Here is a 24,264-nt window from a genome sequence, read left to right on the forward strand (position 1 = left end):
CATGAAGAGAAACAATAAAAAGCAGATTTTATAAAACATCCTAAAAGTTTAGAGATTTTCTTGGTGTCTCAAATACCTACACATGGAAATACAAATTTTAAGAAAGATCGTGCAGTTTTTTAGGATACATTTTTAATCAATTTGAATAGTAATTGACTTCAAAAGTTCTTATAAAAATATTATTTAAAAATCATGGGTAACATCTAGGTTTAAAAAATGTATCTATAATTAGAAACAGTAATTTTTTTTTTCTCAACTGCTACTTAATTTAAAAATTAGTTAGGGAACATTAGCAAATCCGTAAAAATAGAAAATACCACCACTTTTTATTCAGCAATTCATTACAAAATGAATCACAGAATCATTTTGCTACCAATCCAGGAAAGGTCAATGGCTAACTTCATAATTTTCAGATAAAGCTGAGAACACCAACATCAATACAAGGGAGACAAGTAGGAATCATGTGGCTTCTACTGTGGTGCAAGAGGATGTACACTGCACCATCTAGGAAATGTTCTTCCCAAGGAAACTGAATCGGTAACTGACACTATCAGTTATATGAAATACAAGGATCAGAGAAATATTTTATAATCCACCACAAGGAGAAAACAGGTAACCAAATCCAGAATTTAGAGAACCCTACACATGATTATATATTATTACCCCCAGAGGGGGGAAAAAGGCATAAAAAAGGGGAATAAGGGAAGTTATAAATTGAAAGAAAAACATCGAGCAAACATAAAGGTTTTGCTTGATTATGATTCAAGCAAAAAATGTAAAAGTGCCTGTTTGACTCAAACAGGAAAATATGGTATAGGTACTAGATGAGATCAAGAAAATGCAGTTAATTTTGTTAGATTTAACAATAGCGTAGAGGTAATATACTTTTTAAAAAAAAATAGGTCCTTATCTGTTAGAGATACTAATGAATAGGTAAAATGGCATTATATCTGGAATTTGCTTTAAAGTACTTAAGGAAAAAGTGGGTATGGGAAAAGGAAAGAGATGAAACAAGACTGGAAAATACTGTTAATTGATAAAGATGAGAGATGGGTACATAGAGGGTTCATTACACTGGTGCTCATTCTACACTTTATATGTTTACAATTTCTATAATAAAAATATATATAAAAAAGATAAAGAGGAAAGGAAACATTGGGTGGCTATGGTATATTGAGTGGCTATGGTATATTGAGTGGTTAGGGATGGTTTCTCTGAAAGATGGCATTTGAGGAAACATGAGATTCAAGAATAAACCAACCTTCTAATTATATATCTGCTGATTTTTCTTAGAGATATATTCAAACATGAGCACAAAGGCCTAAATATAAGGATACTTATTGTGGAGTGGTCATAAGCAAAAAAAAAAAAATGTTTTAATGCCCATCCATAGCAAGAAGTTTAAACGTTTGGGATACATTTTTACAGTGGTATACTATGCAGATATTAGAACAGGGTAGCTATATATGTTTTGATAAAATAATTATCTCCAAGGTAATGTTAAGTGAAAAAGGAAAGGCAAAAACATTTGAATAAAAATGGAGAAACATTTGAATACACATAAAATTCGCATTTGTTTTTACCTAGAAATCTCTCTCCAAAGACAGAAAAGAAACTGGTAAGAACTGTTAGCTCTGCAGGAGAGTTAGAAGGTGATCTGAGAGACTGGAAGGAAACATAGCTCTCACTGTGTATCTTCTATAGTTTTTGAATTGGGGTACAATTGTGTGTTTTACCTATTCAATAGCATCTATAGAGAGAAAAAATGTTTCGTGGATGCCTTTAAGAGGCAAAAATAGCAATTCAATATCATTCCCAGAACGTAACTGCAAAATAACCCATGCATAGAGGAGGGGAAATCTGCTATCATCAATTTAGAGATATGTGCCATACTTAGTTTATTAAAGTAAAAACATTTTGCATGATACAATCCTTAGATGTCTAATTTAAAGATGATAGTGTAAATTGACACTTCCCCTTTCTCATCCTAGAAATAACCCCAGGGATTGAGCGGGGGGTGGGGAAGGAAAGGCATATCATCAAAATTTTGCCCACAAATGTGTTGACGGGTGAGTAGGGCAATCAAAATAGGGCAAATGCTGCTAGGAGAGGGAAAGAAACTGAGAAACAATGTCATGGCATGGCTGCCAGGCTGCCATTAATGTGAAAAACAGGGGGAAAAAGATACCCCAAAAAATAAATAAAAAGAAGAAAGAAAGCAACTACATTTTTCTAAGTAAAATCAACAAATGTTTCAAACTAAGGAGTACCCTTAGATGAAACACCTAACCCAATCAAAAGATAGGATGGATGAATGGCTAAGAAAACAAAACCCTTACATATGCTGCTTACAAGAGACTCACTTCAGATTGAAAGACACACACAGACTGAGAGTGAAAAGATGGAAAAAAAATATTTCATGAAAATAGAAATGAAAAAAAAAGTTGGGGTAGCAATACTTACGCCAGACAAAATAAATTTTACAAGAAAGGCTACAACAAGACACAAAGAAGGACCCAGTAATCGTACTTCTATTTATCCAAAGAAACCCAAATGCTACTTTGAGGGGACATGTACATCCGTATGTTCACTGCAGCACTGTTTACAATAGCCAAGATGTGGAGGCAGCCTGGATGTCAGTCGATGAATGAAGGGATAAAGAGGAAGTGGTACATACTGAGGGTACCAAAAAAATGTATACACATTTTGAGCGACGTTATCTATGTATTACTTTTTGAAGTTGAACTGAATTATAGTAGCAATGCATAGTACGATGTCCGCTCAAAAGATGGTGTTAATCAAATGAATGCTGGCATTATTAGGCGACAGGCAGGATAGTCAAAGAAAATGGCGGAAGCATGGTTGTCGTTCGAGGAATGCAAGACCGTTTTGAAATGGTATTTGAAATTCGAGAACATTGTGGAAGTACAACAATGGAGGCCTGAGTACGCAACAGAACCTCCAACATGCCTAACAATTGCACGTGATAAGTTTGAGATGCATGGTCCTGTGTTCCTGAAGAAACTAAAAACGGCATGCACAGCAATACAAGTGGACACTTTAGTCAACATTGCTCAAGCAGTAGTTCCCCATAATCAGAAGCATCTGGACGCTGATGGTAACCACTTTGAGCACCTCTTGTAATTGCAGAAGTCAAACATGTATTCATCTTTTGTTCAGTATATATGAGTATTACAATTTTAATACAATAAGCAATACAGTCAATAATAGTATAATAACTATGTATGGTGTCAGATGGGTACCAGATTTATCAGCGTGATAAATCTAGTGGGGGTTTGGGGGTAGGATGAAAGAGGTGAAGGGATTAAGAAATACAAATTGGTACTTATAAAATAGTCATGGGGACGTACTGCATAGGGAATATAGTCAACAATATGGTAATAACCATGTATAGTGCTAGGTGAGTACTAGAATAGTCAAGGGGATCACTTCTTAAATTATGTAAATGTCTAATATTGTACACCTGAAAATAATATAAAATAATACTGAGTGTCAGCTGTAATTGAAAAATTAAAAACGGGGGGGATATAAGAGGTCCAAATTTCCAGGTATAAAACAAGTAAGTCATGGGGATGTAATGTACAGCATAAGGAATAACATAGTCAATAATATTGTGACAGAATAGTATGGTGTCAGATGGTTGCTGGACTTACCATGGTGATCACTTCTTTAGGTATATAAATGTTGAATAACCGTGGTGTATCCCTGAAACTAATATAATATATTAGCTATGCTTTTAATAAAAATCTTAAAAAATAAAATTTAAAAAAAAGTAAAGAAGGGTTCTTAGGATCTAGATGGACAATGAGATGATATAAGATGAACGGGAGCAACTCCGAAAGCAAATACATGTCCAAACTGAATTCTCCTCTTTAGAGAATGAGTAAATAAAAAAAAAACTTTAACAAATGATGTAAGATTTTTAAGATCTTACAAGTACTAGGAATGATGTAAAGCTTAGCAAATTTGACCCAGCAATACATTAAAGAATAGCATACGGTGACCAAGTACAGTTCATTCCAGGAAGAAAAGGATAGTTTAATATGAAAGCATGTCTTAATGTAATCCATGACATCAATATGTAATAGAAAAGAACCATATAACCATTTGGCCAGATGCTTAAAAGCTACTTGATTTAAGATTCAACATCTACTCTCTATTCCCTGTCCTCCAAAAAAGTCTAAGTAAATTAAATAAAGGTTATTTCTTTCATTTGATTTACAAAACAAATTTATCTCAAGGCAAGAGTTAAAAGCATAAACAGGAAATGCATTCCATTAAGATCATGAGGAAGTTAAAATTGTCCATAATTATTTAACATTGTTCTAGAAATTTAAGCCAATATCAAGACAATGAGAAAAAATAAAGATGCATGCTATCTGAAAAGAGATGACGTTCACTATTAGAAGATGATAAAACTGTTTATTGGAAACCACCCCACTGCAACTTAAAATTCACTTAATTTTAAGAAATATTGGGTGAATACCTACTAAGCGCCTACTACTGTTTTAAGTGCTGAGGATACATCACTAAACACACATACACAAAAATCCCAATTCTGTATGGAATGCAAAATACTAGAGGTGGGGAACAGACAATGAACAAAATAAAAAGTTAAAAAACAAAACAAAACACAGCATGGATACAACTAAAGCAGAGAAGTGAACGCAGGGCTAACAATGGGGGAATGGGGATGGATGACTGCATGCAATTTTAAATAAGATGGTTAGGAAAGAACTCACCAAGATGACACTTCTGTAAAGACCTAAAACAAAGAAGGAAGCAAGCCGTGGAGCGATCTGGGGAAAAAAACGTTCCAGGCAGAACAGACAGATTGAGCAAAGGACCTGAGGTGAGAGCACGTCTGGCATGACGGAAGGACACTACGGGGGCCCATGCAGTGGAAGAGGAATAAGCAAGGACAAAGTATTAGGAGATGAGGTCCAAGTCATATTAGGGATTCAGATCACACAGGACTCTGCAAAGCCATTATGAAGTCTTTCTTTGATGACATGAGAGAAACCATGGTGGTATGGTTCCATCCGGATGATATGAAAAGCCTTGTGAATACAGCATGAAGATTATGTGATTGGTGTTGTAATGGGATCACTCGGGCTGCTGTGCAGAATAGGCTCATATTAGAAAGGGACAGAAACAGAGACACCAGTTTTAAAAAATCTATAGTAATGATTTATAGTAGGCGGTGGCTTAAACCAGGGTACTGTCAGAAGAGGATTTGGTGATTGAAAGAATGGCTCTGTGGTGGAATCTCAGGGGGGCCCCAGGAGCCCCACCCTCCTGGTACTCATGCCCTTGTGAGAGTCCCTTCTCGAGTACAGGCAAGACTTGTGACTTTCCTCCAATCAGAGTATGTTAAGGTGATAGGACAGATGTGATTACATGATCACATAAGTGCCCTTCTTGCTGGAGTCTTTCCCATCTGCTGGTTTTGAAGCGGCAAGAAGCCATGTTGAGGAAAACCACATGGCAAGGACAACAGATGGCCCCTTGGAGTTGAGGGCAGCCTTCCACGGACAAGCTGCAAGAGCCTCTATCTAGCCTCTAGGCAGCAAGAAAACAAGACCCTCTGTCCTAAAATCATGACAAAATAACACCAACAATCTGTGTGAGTTTGGAAACAGACCCTTCCCTAACTGAGCTTCAAATGAGACCATAGCCACAGCCGACACCTGGATTGTGTAGTCTTAGGAGACTGAACAGAGGAGCCAGCTAAAGTGTACCTAGATAGAAACTGAGATAATGAATGTGTGTTGTTTTAAGCCACCAAGTTTGTGTAGGGTGACCAGTAAAAAAATACAAAAAATAATTTACTTATACCAATAATAACCAATTAAAACATTACCAAGGAAAACGAAATCACCTTAGTAATAGCAAAAAAATATAACACGAAACATAATAAATGCCCAAGGCCTATATGAAGACAGCTAGCTACAATGTATCACTTAAGAAAGTAAAACACTTCAATACAAAGATAGCACCTACATGGATGAGAATATTAAATATAAAAATGTGCATTGTTTTCCAATCCAGTTAATGAATTTAAATGTACATTATGCAACAATTTAATCAAAATATTAAGATTTTTATAAAGCTCAACAAAATGTCTCCACTAATAACCTAAAATAATTGTATAAAGGAGAATAACAAAATGAACAAATAATTAGTATATCTATACAATCTCAGAGATTTATCTCTATGATGAGGTGCTTAGCATGATCTAAATTTGAGAGTGGTGTAACATATTTAGTCTCACAATAATTCTGTGAGAAAGGTACAGTTACTGTCCCCATTTCACACATGAGGAAACAGAGGGAGGGAGAGATTAAGGATCTTGCCTAAGATCATCTGGCAATGTGATTCCAGAATCTATGCTCTGACACTGCCATGTATTGTGCACATAGTGGGGCTATAAATACTAAATTCAGAAAAAAATATATAAGACCTCTATGGAAAAAACAACATTTTAATTAGAGTAATTAAAGCCCACAAATTAAACAGAGACATATACCATGTTTACAGATTGGAAAATTCAGTATTATAAAGATGTCAGTTCACTCACTATTGTTTTATAGATCCAATCCAATGATAATTAAAATCCCAGTGGACTAGTTTGTGTGACAAGCTGATTCTAAAATTTACATAGAAAGCAAAAGATTAAAAGTAGCCAAGGTATTTTTGAAAAAGGAAAGTGGGAAGAACTGCTCTATCGGTTATTACAAATTATTACAAAGCTATAGCAATTAAAATGATGTGATATTTGCACGAGGATAAACAAAAATCCAATTAACAAAAGAGGAAGTTCAGAAACAAGGCTTTTGCATATTCAGATAATTGTTTTGTAACACAATAAAGAATTATGTATGCATGTTTACAAAGAGATATGTAGCTAGTGTTCCTACGCTATGTGTAACAGAGCTGTTTATAATAGTCAAACGTGGGAAACTGGAAATAACCCAAATGTCCACTAACAGCATAATATATAAACAAAACATGGTATAGTCATGCCACAGATGGAATATTATACAGCAATGAAAATAAATTAACTGAAACACATGCAACACTAATCTTAGAAACCATAATGCAACACAGAAAAGCACATATGACAGATATACAGTCAATGGCACCATTAATACAAAGCTTAAAAAACAGTAAAATTAAGATATTGTTTAGGAATACATAACTAGGTAGTAAAAATATAAAGTAAGTCATAAACATAAAAAGTAAATACCATAAAAGTCAAAATTGCTGTTACCACTGGCAACAAGGGAGGGAGTCATGATCAAACAAATGCATAGCGCTGTCTTGGTTTACTTGATTGGAATTATGTGGACATTTATTTTACAATTTGTTAAGCTGTATGTTTATATTTTACGCAATATTTATATTTTTAATATTTCATAAAATACTTAAGTGCTATAGTAGGGTAGATAATGGGAAAAAGTATATCACTATATCCGTAAGACATATAAATGTGTATTCAACAGGAGAACAAATTCATAAAACTACTAAACGAATGTACACTTTAATGATAACTCATAAAGATTCATGTAAGACTCAATAACAACTAATGCTGTTTACTACTCAATTACCTAATCATCTAATAAACAGATCTTCGTGGTTCATTAATTATACCAGCATGTTTGTATAAGCTAGCAGCTAGAGTAAACATGGGAAAAAAAGACACCTGAATAAGACAATTTTATTTTTTTAGCCTAACCATAATATTAAGGGTAGGTTTACAAAATGAATAGAAGTGTGCAGATTATTTTATATCCATTAATCTAGAAAAATGATCAGAAAAACATGTCTCAAATTTTACACATTATTGGGCTTATAAGCAACAAATTGTGAAGTTTATTATATAATAAATAATAATTCTTGTTGGCTCCAATCCAAATTTCCCAAAGTTATGAAAAAAAGAGTCTGCTGCTTTTTTCACATATAAAGCAAGCTGGTTATATCAAGAAGTATTCCAAAAAAAGATAACAATTACCCAAGGTAAATGCAAATTCATAGGTAAATTAAGTAAAAGTTTTAATGGTATATTTTTTATGGACAGAGATAAAGTATTAAAAATGATTTAAACTAAATTAATGTAAAGATATCAACAATTAATTAAATAGGCAAATTTCAGAAGTGTTTGTGTGTATGTGTGTTAGAAATAGATTACAGTTAGAAATAGATTAACTCTACCTATCCCAGACACACACTTTTTAAGCTTAGGCCTTAACAGGTTACTTTTATCAAAATAAGAGAAGTTTCTGTATACCAAAAAGACAGATAGTAGTCAAAGACCTTGGCTGTTCCTTTCCTATTTCATGCAATGCTGAGCAATGTGCAAATATTACCCACACTATTACAATCTTATGGCTCCCAGAAGCCCCAGCAGTCTTGCACACCAGGAGATAATGGTGTTGCCAGTTTGAAGGTGGTGAAGACATAAAAGAGAGAGTTTACCTATAGCAAAGCTTTTGGAAGCATGACAGATGACTCCTTAAAGGTGGGTTTGGGGACCTAGACCTCTTTAGTTAACTCTGTGAAAGCATCTGAATATACCTGTGGTGATATTCCCTCAAATCTGTTGACTCATTTGAGTCAGGTTTATTGGTAACATCTAATAATGGCTTTCTCATCTCATCTCAGGCACGGAAGGCTAAGTCCCTATCTCTATTAGACATTCCATGCTACACATAAGCATGGTTTCTAGACAAATAATTTTCATAGAATCTTACCATCCCTATTAAACCTTTTCTTCCCTTGTTGCTAGAAGTAAACTAAATATTCTGTGAAGAAACACAGACATCCCTAAAACACATTACTTAAATAAAAAGATCACAACTTACGAGCTGTATTTGGATAAAAAATAAATCAGCAGAAGATACTAATGGAGAGTCTCAGGATTTTCCCAAGACTCTTCTCATAACAGAGGAAGTTGGAAGCACTGCTCAATCTACCCGATGTTATGTTTCCTTCCCTAAGCCTTAGTGTATCTGTGCATTATATGTAACACAACATCATCAAGGTAAAGTCTCTACAAGACTGAATTAGCAAAGTCTCGACAACTGGTAAGACTATTGATTTGGTCAATGTGAATGCTCGGAGCAGTATGCTTTTACTTGACATCAACAATAATACACTTTATCATTTTATCAGCTCAGTCCAGGACAGCCTTGATTGTCCTACCATGTCTCAGGTCCTCATGAAAAACTACTCTACTGATGCTATAATGTTCACTGGACCCAGGCAGGCAAGAAGTAGCTGGTTCTCCAGATGTTTTAATAAAGCATAGTTTTGCCAGAGAATGAGATCCATAAAAATTCAGACATTTCATTGTCATCTCAGTGAAGTTTCTGAGTTCTAGTAGCCGATAACGTCAAAATATCACATGTACTATGCATGATGCATTATTAAGTCTTATCCTACTTATCATCAAAAAATGATATAATGCACGATTGTAGTCTCTTTGAATTTTGGAAACAACATCAACCACATTTGGGTGTGCTCCTCTCAATTACTTGTCAAGTAACCCATAAGTGTACCAACTTTGTGTGACTCAGAGGCTAGAATCGATATAAAACTCAGGCAGGATCTAACTCAAGAAAAGTCTCTCAATGAGCCTTGAATCCAGAAGATTCAATGTTGGTCAAAGTTTTATTGGCTGATTAGATACCATATGCAGCTTCTGGCAAGGTACAATACAAAATTCACACATGGAGTACATTCACATTCTCTTTATTAAATATTCTTGCTTTATGATCTTCCCTTGATAAACATCATTTCTAGGCACTGGAATCAAGACCACTTCATTCATAAACCCATCTGAATAAGCACTAGGATAGCTGAAGAAAGAGGTTGGCCCATCAACAAGAGAGATTATTTTACCTCCTTTGCAAGAGGAGGAATCCCTTTCAAGGGCATTCCCATGAGTCAAAAATATTCTTTCAATTTGGGTGTAATCTCAGAGGGCAATCTATATGCCTCTTCCATTAATTGTCTTAAACTAATCCCCTGATCTTTTTTACTCTGAGCGCCTGACCATCCAGCCCAACCATTAGCCATGTTTCATAAGTCTATGAAATCAATATCTGAAGTCATACGCGTATCTCTTTCCAGACAAATAAGTAGATACGCTACCTTAAGAGTTCCCCTCTGAAAAGCTATAAAGCTATCCAACTCTAACAGGTATTAGCATACTAACACAGTGTCATCTAAAACTAGATTTAATTTTTACTTCTTCCCTGGTCACCTAATTAGAGAAAGCTTCTCATGAGCCAAAAGAGTGTGCTGTGAATGTGTGAATGTGTTCACTCACTGTACTTGTGTCCTCAGAGCCGGTTTAAGCTTCTTACAAATGCTATTTGCATACTCGATGATGGAGTTCCATGCACCCATAACTGTTTCGGAAAATCACAGTGCACAATACCAGACTGGTAGCTAATTTGCATACGGGATATCCATTAATTTAAACAACATGAATCCCCTTGTCATAGATGATATGGTTACAGTTATCACCGAGTACCCACATTGTCATAGGCAGAGACCAACACTAGACTCAAGATGCAGCACACAATCTGGGGAAACAAACCAGCTACCTGGTAGCAGGCTAATTACATTAAATGCCTTCTTACTTCAGCTATGAAATCGGACATCTGTGACCATAATGCTTCTCTACCACCAAACACTACCTCACAAATTATATACTTACCGATGCCTTACTGAAGATCATGGCATCTATAAAACACTACTTCTGATAAGAAACTAACTACACAAGAAGTACAGAGAAAAACGTCCACAATATTCACTGAACTTAATAATGTACCCGTATCTCCCAGAAGTGGTATCTTTAGATACTGGCAGAATGACACACTGAAAACTAAGTGTGGCATCACATAGGACATAATACGTTGCAATATCAAGGTGCTGTCCAATAAGATATACAGGTGCCATTTCCCTTATAACTATAATTTGGGTCTAGGAACTACCGTGTGGAAGTGGAAATTATAAATTTCTTTGGTTTTCTAAACCCTCAACTCTGTGGGGTGGGGCATGGTGGGTGGAAGGGGCTAGATTGGTGGTTTTGAGATCTTATTCCAAATGAGAATACTTCCTACACTTCTACCAGAACTGAAAATTACCCCTAACCTGTTGAGGCTCCTCAAACACCTGGACCAATAGCAAAACAAGGTAACTCTGCAGGGAGAAATTGACCATGATCATTAAGAAAACTGCAGCTATGCAATGGAGACAGAAAAGCAAAGTCTACTATCCAGGGAATACTTTGTAGCACCTCCTAATAATGCCATGTCTAGCAGTCAGTTAATGGAACACTAATGCAAGACCACTAACGGTTCAAGAACCACAGAAACGAAGCTTTGGGGTGTCCCATACATAAAGAACCTTAACCAGCTCAGGTTGATTGAGTATCAAGGGAAAACAGAATGAGCAGTAGGGGAAAGAAGTTATAAATATCAACTAAAGCCTCATGTCCACTTGTAGAAACAAGGTATAGTAGCTAGCCATATTTTCAACCTTGCTCTGTTAAGCAAACATTTATATATTAACCAATTTCCTTTTTCTTCCATGTTGCTTTCCCCTGCTATTTTATATAGGATGTTGATTTGTAATTTAGTCTACGTGTTAAAGGCTATGAATAAGTGATTGTAAATAAACTAACAAACAATGAAAATTACTTAGAGATTTATGCTAAGACAGAAGAGAGCCTAGATGCCCGTTAGGGAAGAGTTTAAGAGTACTTTTGTTTGTGGGAGGGGACTGATGCTGTGCTATGAAAGAATGGTATTTGTATTGCTGTTTTTTAGAGCTTTTTAATGCTCTGAGATTTAAATGACTCAAAATATTTAAAAGTACTTAGAATAATATGTGGCGCTCAATAATCACTGTTGTATTTGGCATTACTATTAATAATAATTATATTTTTGTGGGAACAGTCTTGAGATAAATGACTGCTAAATACATAGGAAAAACTAAGCAAATGGAAAAATAATGTCTTATTAATGCTAAGAAAAATAAATGTGGGGAGGAAATGAAATAGAATCATAACGTGTCTCTTGAACTGGCACAGAATAACACGTTGCCTTTTTCAGCAGTCTCTCTTCCACTCGTTTCCCATTCATGATTTCCAGAAGGAAACACTCTGTGGAAGGAGGGGAAGAACAGTCGCCCAGATGAGTGGGGTAGAAGTGGAGGGAATATGAGGGCCTATCTGTATCTTACAATTTGAACTAGTCCCATTATTGAAAATCTTAAATGTTCAAATAATCCTATACTTCCATCTCCATTCTCAGTGCTGCCTCTAACTCCCAGTGCTTCCAGAATGCTGTGATACGCAAAACGTTGCTTCGGGGCCTCCCCTCCTGCCAGCTTGGGTTTTAGCTTTCCTGGCCTGCTAGTCATCCATTTATTCTGTAGCTCCCAAAACTATATTGTGGAAGTCTCCAACCCATATCTGTCTCAAAAGACTTCCTCCTGCAGTTCTTTCTTACTGAGAAAGCGTCTTCATCAAAACTAGGGAGAAAATCCACTGGAGTCACTTGCCTGCCACCAGCTCCTTCACTTGCTGCTGGTCTCTGCCCTTGCCAGGCGCCGCTCTGCAGCTTCAGCACCTCAGCCCAGAACAACGCGAAAGTGGCTGTGCACAGGGCTTCTGGAGGAATTGGGCAGCCCCTTTTACTTCTCCTAAAGAACAGCCCTCGGCTGAGCCAGCTGACCCTCTATGATATTGCTCATACACCCGAGTGCTGCAGATCTGAGCCATGGAGACCAGAGCGACTGTGAAGGGCTACCTCGGACCTGAGCAGCTGCCAGATTGCCTGAACAGTTGTGATTTGGTGGTTATTCTAGCTGGAGTGCCGAGACAACCAGGCATGACGTGGGATGACCTGTGCAACACCAGTGCCACAACTGTGGCCACCCTGATGGCTGCCGGTGCTCGGCAATGGCCTGAGGCCATCATCTGCATCATTTCCAATCCAGTAAACTCCACCATCCCAATCACATCGGAAGTTTTCAAGAAACATGGTTATATGGCCCCAATAAAACCTTTGGGTGACAACCCTGGACATTGTTAGAGCCAACACTTTTGCTGCAGAACTGAAAGGTTTGGGTCCAGCTCAAGTCAAAGTGCCGGTCATGCTGCGAAGGCCATCATGCCCCTGACCTCTCAGTGCACTCCCACGGGACACTTGGCCCAAGACCAGCTGACAGCCCTCACTGGGCAGACACAAGGGGCTGGCACACAGGTGGTCAAGGCCAAAGCTGGAGCAGCCTCTGCCACTCTGCCCATGGCTTATGCCAGAGCCCGGTTTGTCTTTCCCTTGGGGATGCAATCAATGGAAAGGAAGGAGTTGTCAAATGTTCCTTTGTGAAGTCCCAAGAAACGGACTGTCCCTACTTCACACCATTGCAGCGGGGGGAAAGTGTACCTAGAAAAATCAACGTATTGGGAAAATTTCCCCTTTCGAAGAGAAGATGATAGCTGAGGCTATTCCAGAGCTAAAAACCTCAATCAAGAAAGGAGAAGAGTTTGTAAAGAACATAAAATCAAAAAGCAATTAGTGAGAAATCCGCTTCTTTAACTAAAAACACCGTGTCACTGTAAAGCCATTTCAGATATCTTTGTATTTCAATTTGCTTTAAAGATTGTAAGTTTTGTACTGGCATTACCATCACTTCCAAATTGTGGGTCAGTTTACTGATACATCAGTAATTTTAGGCTTTGGAAAAAAAAGAAAAGGAAAGAAAAAACAAGGAAATAAACCAAGAAATAGGAAGTTGGATCTCAGGTGAAAGACAAAAGCAATTCCCAGGACGGTGAAGGGAAAATTCCCAAGAAGGTTAATATACAGGGCCAAAAGATCATCCAGTACAAAATGATACTGCATGATGTGACCCAGGAAAATCGATAACAACAGATGTCTTCTATCTTATTGAAGAGTTTCTCTTTTCACAAATATGAAAAAAACATTGTCCCTGCCCTCAAGAACGTGAAAACCTTGAGACATACTTGGAAAGAATGATTACAAGGCACCTTGGCATTTAACTTGTAGAGCAGTACAATGTATGGGACAGGCAGTACACTCTCTGGCACCAGGATACCTGGGTCCAAATACCAGCTTCACCAATTACTAGCTGTGTCACCTTAAGCAAAGGGCTTAACTTCCCTCTGGCCTAGATGAGACCATTTGTGAGGCGAACGTGATAACCACTACATTACAGAAACCAGGCCTTAGGTGAGTCCATTCGTAAAAATGGAGGTAATCAGAGTACTTGTTTCATAGGAGTGTTCTGAAATTAGGTGACTTAACTGTGAAAGCAATCCCAGGACCGGGACCACGCTGAGCATTATGTGAGCACTGGGCAGTAGCGGAGGCGGCTGCATGACTTCGCACATCTAGGGATACAGCACCAGATACACAGAAAATGCAGCAAACGGAAGAAATCATGCAATGATTAGCTTCGGGAAACATAAAGGTTATGAAAAGGGAAATACAGTCATAATATACTACTTCGCTTATAAGTGAATAATATTTATATAGATATAATACCACAGACGTTCAATAGTGATTTTATCAAGATTGTGAAGAAAACTATACAGCAGGGAGAAACGAAGAGGAAATCTACATCCTAAGCTTCTAAATCTCTAAAGACAAGAAGTAAGTTTTAAAAATCAAGACATAGCATATAAGCATGCAATTTAAAAATCTGGAGGTGAGTACCAAAAGAGACAATTCAAAGAACTGAAAGTGCCAGCCTCTGGTGAGTGGGAGCTGAGAGTGGGGAAGGACGGGTAACGGATTACACTTCATTCTCAAACACCTTCCCATACAATTTGGCTTTTTAAACAATGTACATTTGTTAGTTTAATAAAAATAAATACTAAGCAGTGTTTGGTAGATGTCACAGAAACCATGAACTAAGATCCTGTCCAGCTATTCTGCCAAAAAAGCTATAGACTGTGGGCTGGAAGTAGAAAGTAAATTTAAGCCCCACAGAATCTGGATCTTTACTTAGTTCTTTGCTTTTGCTCAAATAGTAAAAAAAAGAATAATACTATATATATACTATAATATAATACTATAATAATAATACATATGTATATATAGATATATACATATCTATATATATGTTTTCTAAGCTCTAACTCGTCTTTTAAAAAGTCATTTTCACCTTATTAAAATTTTTTTTTTTTTTTTTAGGTTTCTTCACTGGAATTTAATGTAAAGAATATTAACAGCTTTATTGAAATGTACCCCACGTACCATAAACTCCATCTGAGTTTTGTCGATGTGCATTCATTCTGATTGCCTGTAGGCTTGGATGTAATTCCGCCACCTTACTCTGTATCTTCCACTCACCTCTCTAGTGGCTAGGATTCGGCGCTTTCAGCTTATTAAATTTTATCTCTGTGTCTTTAATGCATGGTATATAGAAATTTACTTGACTGATATGCAGATCCAAATGCTCAAAAAATTTGGACATATAATGAAGGGAAAACTTAGGGACAGACATACAACACATACAGTGTTAGTAAAGAAGTGATAATTGAAGCCACTGTAGAAAAAAAATGGAAGAAGAACTGATGACAAACAATACAAGATAATTCAATTGAAAGATACGTAGTAGAAGAGGAGGAAGAATCAGCACAAATGACTGAGAGAAAGGAATCCAGAAATGAAGAGAAAAAAGTCATAGAATCCTCAAATAAAGGTCATGTATACCAGTGTAATACTTAGCAGGAATTCAGTATTTTCTGAGTGAATGAAAAAAAAAAGGTCAAGAGTGGGTAGAATATACAATGGTACAAAGAGGTCGATTAAAATGAATCATAAAAAGAGGGCAGATAAAATACATAAGGTGTGAAAATGTACCTATCATTTCTAAAGTTTTGTTGGAAAGAAATAATCATGGGCATACAGCTATTTATGAAGATACATAATAAAAATTTTAAATAACCTACACGTCTAAAAACAGAAAACTAGGATTCATTCATGTACTGGAATATTATTCAGTCCTTTGAAACTATGGTATAGATGAACATATATAGATATAAAGGATAATTTAAAAAAAGTAAAAGAGTTTTAAAACAATAAAACTCCTATTTCTCAAAAAATATTTCAGCTAAACTTTGAAAAACATGGGCATGAAGAGGCTAATGGTGATTATCTTAAGAGGTATATAATGAGCATTATTTTTTCTTTTGATTTCTAATCTATATAGACAAATAGAAATTTGTCGATTAAATATAAATTTTGAATGAGTTACTGATGTCTTCAATTAGTAACAGACCATTTGATTGTTTTCTTCAAATTAACTTAATAGAGTAAGATTAGAAATCGGATATGTGTGTATAAATGTCTGCATGTTTGTGCATGTAAATCCAAAATATGGATGGTTTTGGTGTCAGATTATATTCTAATTTCTGATATTTAAAAAGATTACAAGTGATAATTGTAAAATTATTTTTTCATTACTAATGTTAATCATATTTAAGTCTAGTTAACATCTGGGTCACTGGTAATAAATAATTTGGCGATTTGTTGTGAAAGAATATTAACACTTGTCTATGTTTGTTAAAATAACAAGACTGCTGCTACACAGAAAAACAAAAATACTTTTTCTTTTCCTCTTTAAAGTCATCTTAAAGGTCAGACTTTTTACAAAGAGGATAGCTATGCATAAAACTGCTCATCCCACTGTATAAACATAAAATATTAACTGAAACAGCAAGTGATCAAATTTAAAGGCTTTTCTGTAAGTATGGATTCTTGAGCTTTGTTTTAAAGAAAATTAACAATAAATAGACAACATCAGGGTTTCAAATGTAGAAGAAATAGGTTTTAGGAGAACTATATTAACATTTCTTTAACCATATTAAATTTTAATGTGTATATTTAATGAAAATTACTACATAAGATTTAAGTTGTTAATAATGAGCAATTCTATGTCTGTAACTAAAACTTAATTTGTAGTTTGATACAAAAGAAAATTATTAATATTAAATGTAAATTATTTCTCCATGTGATATATAGTTTTTATATTGAAATAAAATATTATAGGGCAGAGAATAACATTCCTCTAACCTAAATATAGCTAAGAAAATCTTAAACTGCAAATCGTTGAGCAGAATCAAGTTTCTAGGGGATCTGACACCAAAAGCAAGGGCTAACAAAAGCAAAAATAAACAAGTGGGACTACATCAAACTCAAAAGCTTCTGGACAGCAAAGGAAATCATCAACAAAACGAAAAGGCAGCCTACTGAATGGGAAAAAAAAATGTTTCCAAATTATATATCTAACAAGGGGTTAATAGATAAAATATATAAAGAACTCATACAACTTAATAGCAAAAATAGAAACAATCTGATGAAAAAATGAGCACAGGATACAAACAGATATTTTTCCAAAGAGACATACAGATAGCCAACAAGTCCATGAAAAGATGCTTGACATCCCTCATAAGAATCAAACCCACAATGAGATATCACCTCATACCTGTTAAAATGGCTATTACTAAAAAGACAAGAAATGACAACTGCTGGGGAGGATGTGGAGAAAAGGGAACCCTCATACACTGTTTGTGGGAACGTAAATTGATGCAGCCACTATGGAAAACTGTATGGAGGTTCCTCAGAAAAGTAAAAACAGAGCTACTACATGATCCAGCAATTCCACTTCTGGGTATTTATCTGAAGAAAATAAAAATACTAATTTAAAAAGATAGATACATCCCCATGTGCATTGCAGCATTATTTGCAATAGCCAAGATACAGAAGTTACCTAAGTGTCCATCGATGGATGAACAGATAAAGAGAATGTGGTATATATACAATGAAATATTATTCAGTCATACAAAATTAAATCTTTCCAGTTGCATTAAGGGCATTATGCTAAGCGAAAGAAGTCAGACAGAGAAAGACAAATACCATATGATCTCACTTATACATGGAATCTAAAAACAAAAACCAAGCTCATAGATACAGAGAACAGATTGGTGGGGGTGGACAAAATGGGTGAAGGGGATCAAAAAGTACAAACTCCCATTATAAAATAAGTAAGTCCTGGGGAAATAATACAGCATGGTTAGTAGAGTTAATAATACTGTATAACTGCATATTTGAAAGTTGCTAAGAGAGTAATCTTAAAAGTTCTCATCACAAGAAAAAAAATTATGTAACTATATATGCTGACCGATGTTAACTAGACTTATTATGGTGATCATTTCCCAATATATACAAGTATCAAATCATTATGTTGTACAGTTCAAACTAATGTAATATTAGGTCAACTATACCTCTTTTTTTAAAAAAAAATAGAGAATAAGAACCCCATTTTGCCTTAATTGGTATCCTTAAAAGATAATGTGTTCAAAAAAAGGTTTACACCTAAGATTTTCAATAAATGTACAGCTTTCGTTAAAATAATGTTTCCAGGCAACTGTTTTAAGCAATCAACAGATTTAGTCAATAAATGTCAATCAAATTATATAAAAGTACTTGACAATGTGGTGGACTTGAAAGTAAAACAAAATGATACTCCTGGATGTTTTAGTCAGTGGGAGAAATAAATATTAACTCTGTGGGAATGACCGTGAAGGCAAAGGACATGCAGTAAAGACAAGATCAGGGTGTGCAACAGGAAGTCACAGAGAGAGTAATTCGTAAAGCAACCTTTGCCTTGAAGGATGAGCCAAATTTGTGTAAGACGATGAAAGTAAAGGCAATATTCAACTATAAAATACAAGTATTGAGGCAATAATAAACACTGTAGTTGAGGGAGGTAGGCTGTCTCACCTAATCAGAGCATTAGTTCAGGCTGAGGAAAGGTAGAAAATAATGTACACAGGAAAGGTAGAAATCTATTATGGAACTCCTTGAAAGCCACCTAAAGGATTCTGAAATTAACAGTTATTTAAAATGGGAAGGTGGGGAGCTTTACAAGGATGTGTGTCTTTTCTGCATGAACTACCTCACATTTTCCTTTTTCTTAATATCCAATTCCTCACTAGTAGTGAGGTTAAAGAGAATGAGCACCCCATCTTTCTCACTATTACATCATTACCTCATCACATCTAGCACAGAGCACAAGCACTCAATAAACACTGGCTGAGTAAATCAAGTATATAACAGTAAATTTTAAAAATTGTAAACCTTATTCTGCCATCATATATAGTAAGTACTGCCTATCTTATGTCAGTTCACTGAGAAACCCATATTAGTTTAATCTCCCTCCTGGGTAGAGGAAAATAATAGGATCTCTGACTCATTAAGGCAGGTTAGGAAATAGCAGGAGAACATCCTTCTAATACAGGAGACAGGAAAGGTGGGAGCCCACTGAGAGCATTAATGGCTTCATCTTTCATAACATAGAATCAAACAATACTGCCTAGAAGTGAACTATAATGCTCAAAGCACTCCAAATGTTTTACATAATATTTTCTTAACCTTAGGGGAATCTCTGGGGAAACCACCACCCCCGGAGTGAAAAAAACAGTTATTTGAATTTTAGCAATTCCATCTGAGTCACTAAGGTTTCTATTCTTTTCTATAAAATTCAGTTAGAATTTAAAATGGAAACATTATGATTTCATTTTTATAAAAGAAGTTATTTCTATGTATCTATTCTGTCTGTATATAATTTTCCTTAATGTTAATAATGTCACTTTCGGAATTAAGAGGAATTATGATTAGTTTCTTACATTGGTTAATTTCTTCATAATAAAGATAAATTATTGTTTGAAAAGCAAAGGGAAAAGTTAAGATGACTCTTAGGACTAAGCAATTGAATAGATGGTTGGGCCACAATGATTTATGTTGTTTTGTTCTATTTTGTGGGAGGAGATCCAAGAGTTCAGTTTTAGACATGTTAACTTAGTGATGTCTAAAAAATGTATGAATTGAGATGTCGGGCGGGAGTTGTATACATGAGTCTGACAGTTCAGAGTAATGGTGTAAGCAAGGGATATAAATTGGGGCGTCCACTGACATACAGATGATACTTAGAGGCAAAGGGTACAGTAGTTCCCCCTCATCTGTGGTTTTTACTTCCTGTGGTTTCAGTTTCCTGTGATCTGCTACAGTCTGAAAATATTAAATGGAAAATTCCACAAATAAACAATTCCTAAGTTTCAAATTGCTTGCTGTTCTGAGTAGTATGATGAAATCTTGCTCTGTGCCGCTCAGGTCATCAATCATCCCTTTGTCCAGCATATCCACACTATACAATGCTAGCTACCCGTTAGTCACTCAGGAGCCATCTTGATTATCAAACTGACTGCCACGGTATAGCACTGTTTGTACAAGTAACCCTTATTTTACTTAATATGGCCCCAAAGTGAATGAGTGGTGATGCTGGCAATTGGATACGCTAAAAAAGCTCTAAACTATACGTATGTATAGGAAAAAGCACAGTATATGAGCTGTAACCAAACAATACAGTGAATGTTTAAATAAAAAACAAATTATTACAGTGAAAGACACATTGCCATTAAGCACCCTCAAAATATCCCCCCTTGCTTTGAACACACTTATCCCATTGTTCTTGCCACTTTCTGAAGCAGTTCTGGAAGTCCTCTTTCATGAGTGTCTTTAGTTGTGCTGCCGTGGCTGCCTCGATGTCCTGAATCATTTTGACTTTGGGGAAGAGCCAGAAGTCATACAGTGCCAGATCCAGTGAATAAGGTGGATGAGGACACACCATAATGTTTTTATTTGACAAAAACTGCTGTATACCAGAAGCAATGTGTGACTTGGAGCCTTTCTGTTGTGATCAAAACATATGGTAAATGCTGCTGCCAAGTGCCATCCAACGGAAAGTCAGGGATCTTCAATATGGGAAGCAGAGCATCAAACCTTAGTGTGTGACAAGTTTCAACTTGTTTGGTGTGGTCAGTCAGGTGTGAGCTACAGTTGAGAGAAGGTGTGTTTTGAAGTGTGCCGTAAATCATCCTCCATCATGACAACGCTTCATGTCACACATCGCTTCTGGTACATGGCAATTTCTGCCAAATAAAAACATTACAGTGTGTCTTCATCCACCTTATTCACTGGATCAGGCACCATGCGATTTTCATTGTTCCCCATAGTCAAAATGATTCAGGACATCGAGGCAGCCATGACAGCGCAACTAAAGAAACTCACGAAAGAGGACTTCCAGAACTGCTTCAGAAAGTGGCAAGAACGATGGGATAAGTAAGTTTGAAGCGAGGGGGGAGTATTTTGAGGGGGATTAATGGCAATGTGTCTTTTACTGTAATAATTTTTTTTAAACATTCGTATTTTTTTATCACACCTCATATACAGAGTTCAGTACTATCCACAGTTTTAGGCATACACTGAGGATTTTAGAACATATCCCCTGTGAATAAGAAGTGACTACAGTATAGATGAAAAGTGGACCCAGGACCTGAGTATCCAACATTCAGAGGTTGGTTAGATAACACAAAGAAGGAGAAATAGCAGCCATAGGAATGTGTCACAGATGAGAAGAGAACTTTCACACAAAACAAATGGCACACTAATTCAAATGCTACTGATAGTTACAGTAAAAAGTGAACTAAAAAGAGAAGAATCCACTACATTCATCATTATAGAAGTTACAAGTAACCTTGAGATGAGCAGGATGTGCAGTTCTGACAGAGTTACAGAGTCAACGTCAAATCTAAGTGGGCTGAGGAGTTAATAGAGGGAGCCAAGTGGGGACAGTGTGTACAGATCACGTTTTGCTAATTGGTGAGAGACAGAGAAATAGGCTAGTAGATGAAGAAGATGTGAAGTCAAAGGGAGTTTCTGTGTGTGTTTTGTTCTGTTTCATTTTAAGATGGGACACCTGAAGGCATATCTGCACACTGATACCAACAGTAAAAAAGGACATGATGGAAGTGCAATCTGCTCATGTTATTAGTCATTTACAATATAAGATTTATAAGAGGATCTTGGCAAATAAAAATTCAGAAATTTAAATAGAATGTAACGCTGTTGAAAATTAAAATGCACATTTCACTAAGTCCCATATAGCCTCATCTAAGTGCTATGGTAAACCTAAAGGAGTTGTATCAAACTCACCTTTATGCTATTTCTGAACTTTTGAAGTAAAGAAAAAATAAAGTGAATGGAACAAGCAATGCTAAATGTAGAAGTCAAATACATTAATGAGATTATCTACTGAAGGGAATGGTGCAATGAAGGTACAATTAGAAACAAACGAAAACACTATGGGAGTGAAAGATACAGGTAAGAATCCAAACACACAGAAATACAAGATTTATATAATACAAAGCTATGATCTAAATTATCACATCACTGGACCTCAGTGACCAATGTTAGACTGAAATTAGTTTAAAAAAAGAGTAAATAACTTTAAAGTATGATTTAAAAATAAAACAATTAAGTATTAGCATGAGAATGAACTTCAAAATACAACGGAATAAATGTCTTGTCAATGAAAAACTTCTTAAAATACAAACTTCCTCAGAAAGTGATTTTTGTCATTTTCTTTATCTGAATGCTGATGTTATAAACATAGCAAACTATTAGGCAGCATGTGGAAGACTATTGGGATACTGAAAAAAAATGAAGATAAATGTATTTCCTAGTAAAACACAAAAACAGTAAAGAACAAGGAGATAAAAGTCAACACTTGACGTACTACCACTGTTACATCTACTACAAACACTTTCATAGTGCTTCTTACGTGACAGGCACTGTTATAAGCCCTTTATATTTTTCACATGTATTCTCACAATAACTATGATGACAATAATACAACTATCCTCCATCTTACAGATGGGTAACTGAGATCTCATCCTCACACTACTAGTAAACAGCAGGTAGTCTGACTATAGAGTCCATGGTGCTAACAACTATACTGCACGGTCTATTATATGTATCAACAATGGCATGGCAAATTTTCTAGTGTAGAATAGAACGACTCCATTTGGATATTATGAGAAATCACACACTATAAAAATTAATGTATTTTATTCCCAGGAGCATTTTACTTCTTGGATTGCTTTTTACATGACTTGAAATACTATTGTTAATTTTTTTTTTTTGCCAGAAGAACAACAGAGAAAATACTATTGTCAAAAAAAAAAAAAGAAGAAATCATACAATATATCAATAAAAAGAAGCCAAAATCTATGTTCTGTAACTCCAAAACTCAGTATCATACTTGCTATACAAAAGGAGTCCTACTGACTTTTTCCTAGACTTCCTCATCACTGCTTGCTCTATGATGTATCTGATGCTACATCGGAAAGCGACATCTGATGCGACACGGAAAGTTAAAATTTAATATAAAAATCATTTAAAGATAAAGAGTGCATCACCCAAAGAACTATAACAGCTGCAGCTTTTCTCTACCTTCTTTGAACTATTAATGAATGGTCAAGTGAAACTCAGATATTAAATGAACGGTTAAAAAGAAAAGTTTGCGTATAAGATCTATAATATGTTTTACCATCAGAGAATTCTAATTTTAGAAATGTAATTGCTTTATTTCTTAGGTAAAGCATTCTCAGTGACCCCCTGACCTCATGCTTGAAAAAGTTACTTAGTAGAAAGTGGGGGGGGGGGGGAATCACAAACCTAGGAAAATTTCTTTAATTCAGTTGCTTTTAAAGGTAATAATTTGTAGACAGGGAAGTATATTATATGTCTAAACATGACTAAAACATTAAGAATTCATGGTGTCTAGCCCAAACACCTCTACTCCCCCACCACCACTAGCCCCCAACCATTTGAACATGCTAAATAAAATGCTAAGGATACACACTCAACCAAAAAGATTTAAACCTTGGGAAACTAAAGTTAAAGAATATGATTAACATCAAGGAGCAAAATTTGGGCCTCAAGATAAATCATTCATTTCTTTCAAGACTATATTATGGCAGGAATCCAGTTGAATACCAACCTAGGGAATCCTCAGTTAATTCCTGAGTAAACTGAATAATCTGCAAAATGCCTTTAGTTTAATCAAACAAAAATGGAAGACGCTGTAAGAATACAGAATCAAAATGAAGACAAAGGCCATAATGTAAAAAACGAATGGCTATAATTTATTTCATCTATATTACATGAAGACAAATTATCTTTAAACATGCTTTAAAAATTAGCTTACTTAAAATTCTTTTTGAAAGTATATAGAACATATGCTTTTTTGCATGTTTTTGCAACACTGAAACTGTATTTCAAATAAAATTTAGCA

General features: G+C 35.6%; 1 protein-coding gene and 1 pseudogene across 3 annotated transcripts in view; one reads left to right on the forward strand and one right to left on the reverse strand.

The window, feature by feature from the left end:
* TBC1D32 (TBC1 domain family member 32) overlaps positions 1–24,264 on the reverse strand; it is a 179,405-nt gene that overhangs the window by 62,979 nt on the left and 92,162 nt on the right. The window lies entirely within an intron of this gene.
* LOC117018293 (malate dehydrogenase, mitochondrial-like) lies at positions 2,859–13,617 on the forward strand (annotated as a pseudogene).

This window comes from Rhinolophus ferrumequinum, chromosome 3 (assembly GCF_004115265.2).
Source record: "Rhinolophus ferrumequinum isolate MPI-CBG mRhiFer1 chromosome 3, mRhiFer1_v1.p, whole genome shotgun sequence".
Taxonomy (NCBI): Eukaryota; Metazoa; Chordata; class Mammalia; order Chiroptera; family Rhinolophidae; genus Rhinolophus; species Rhinolophus ferrumequinum.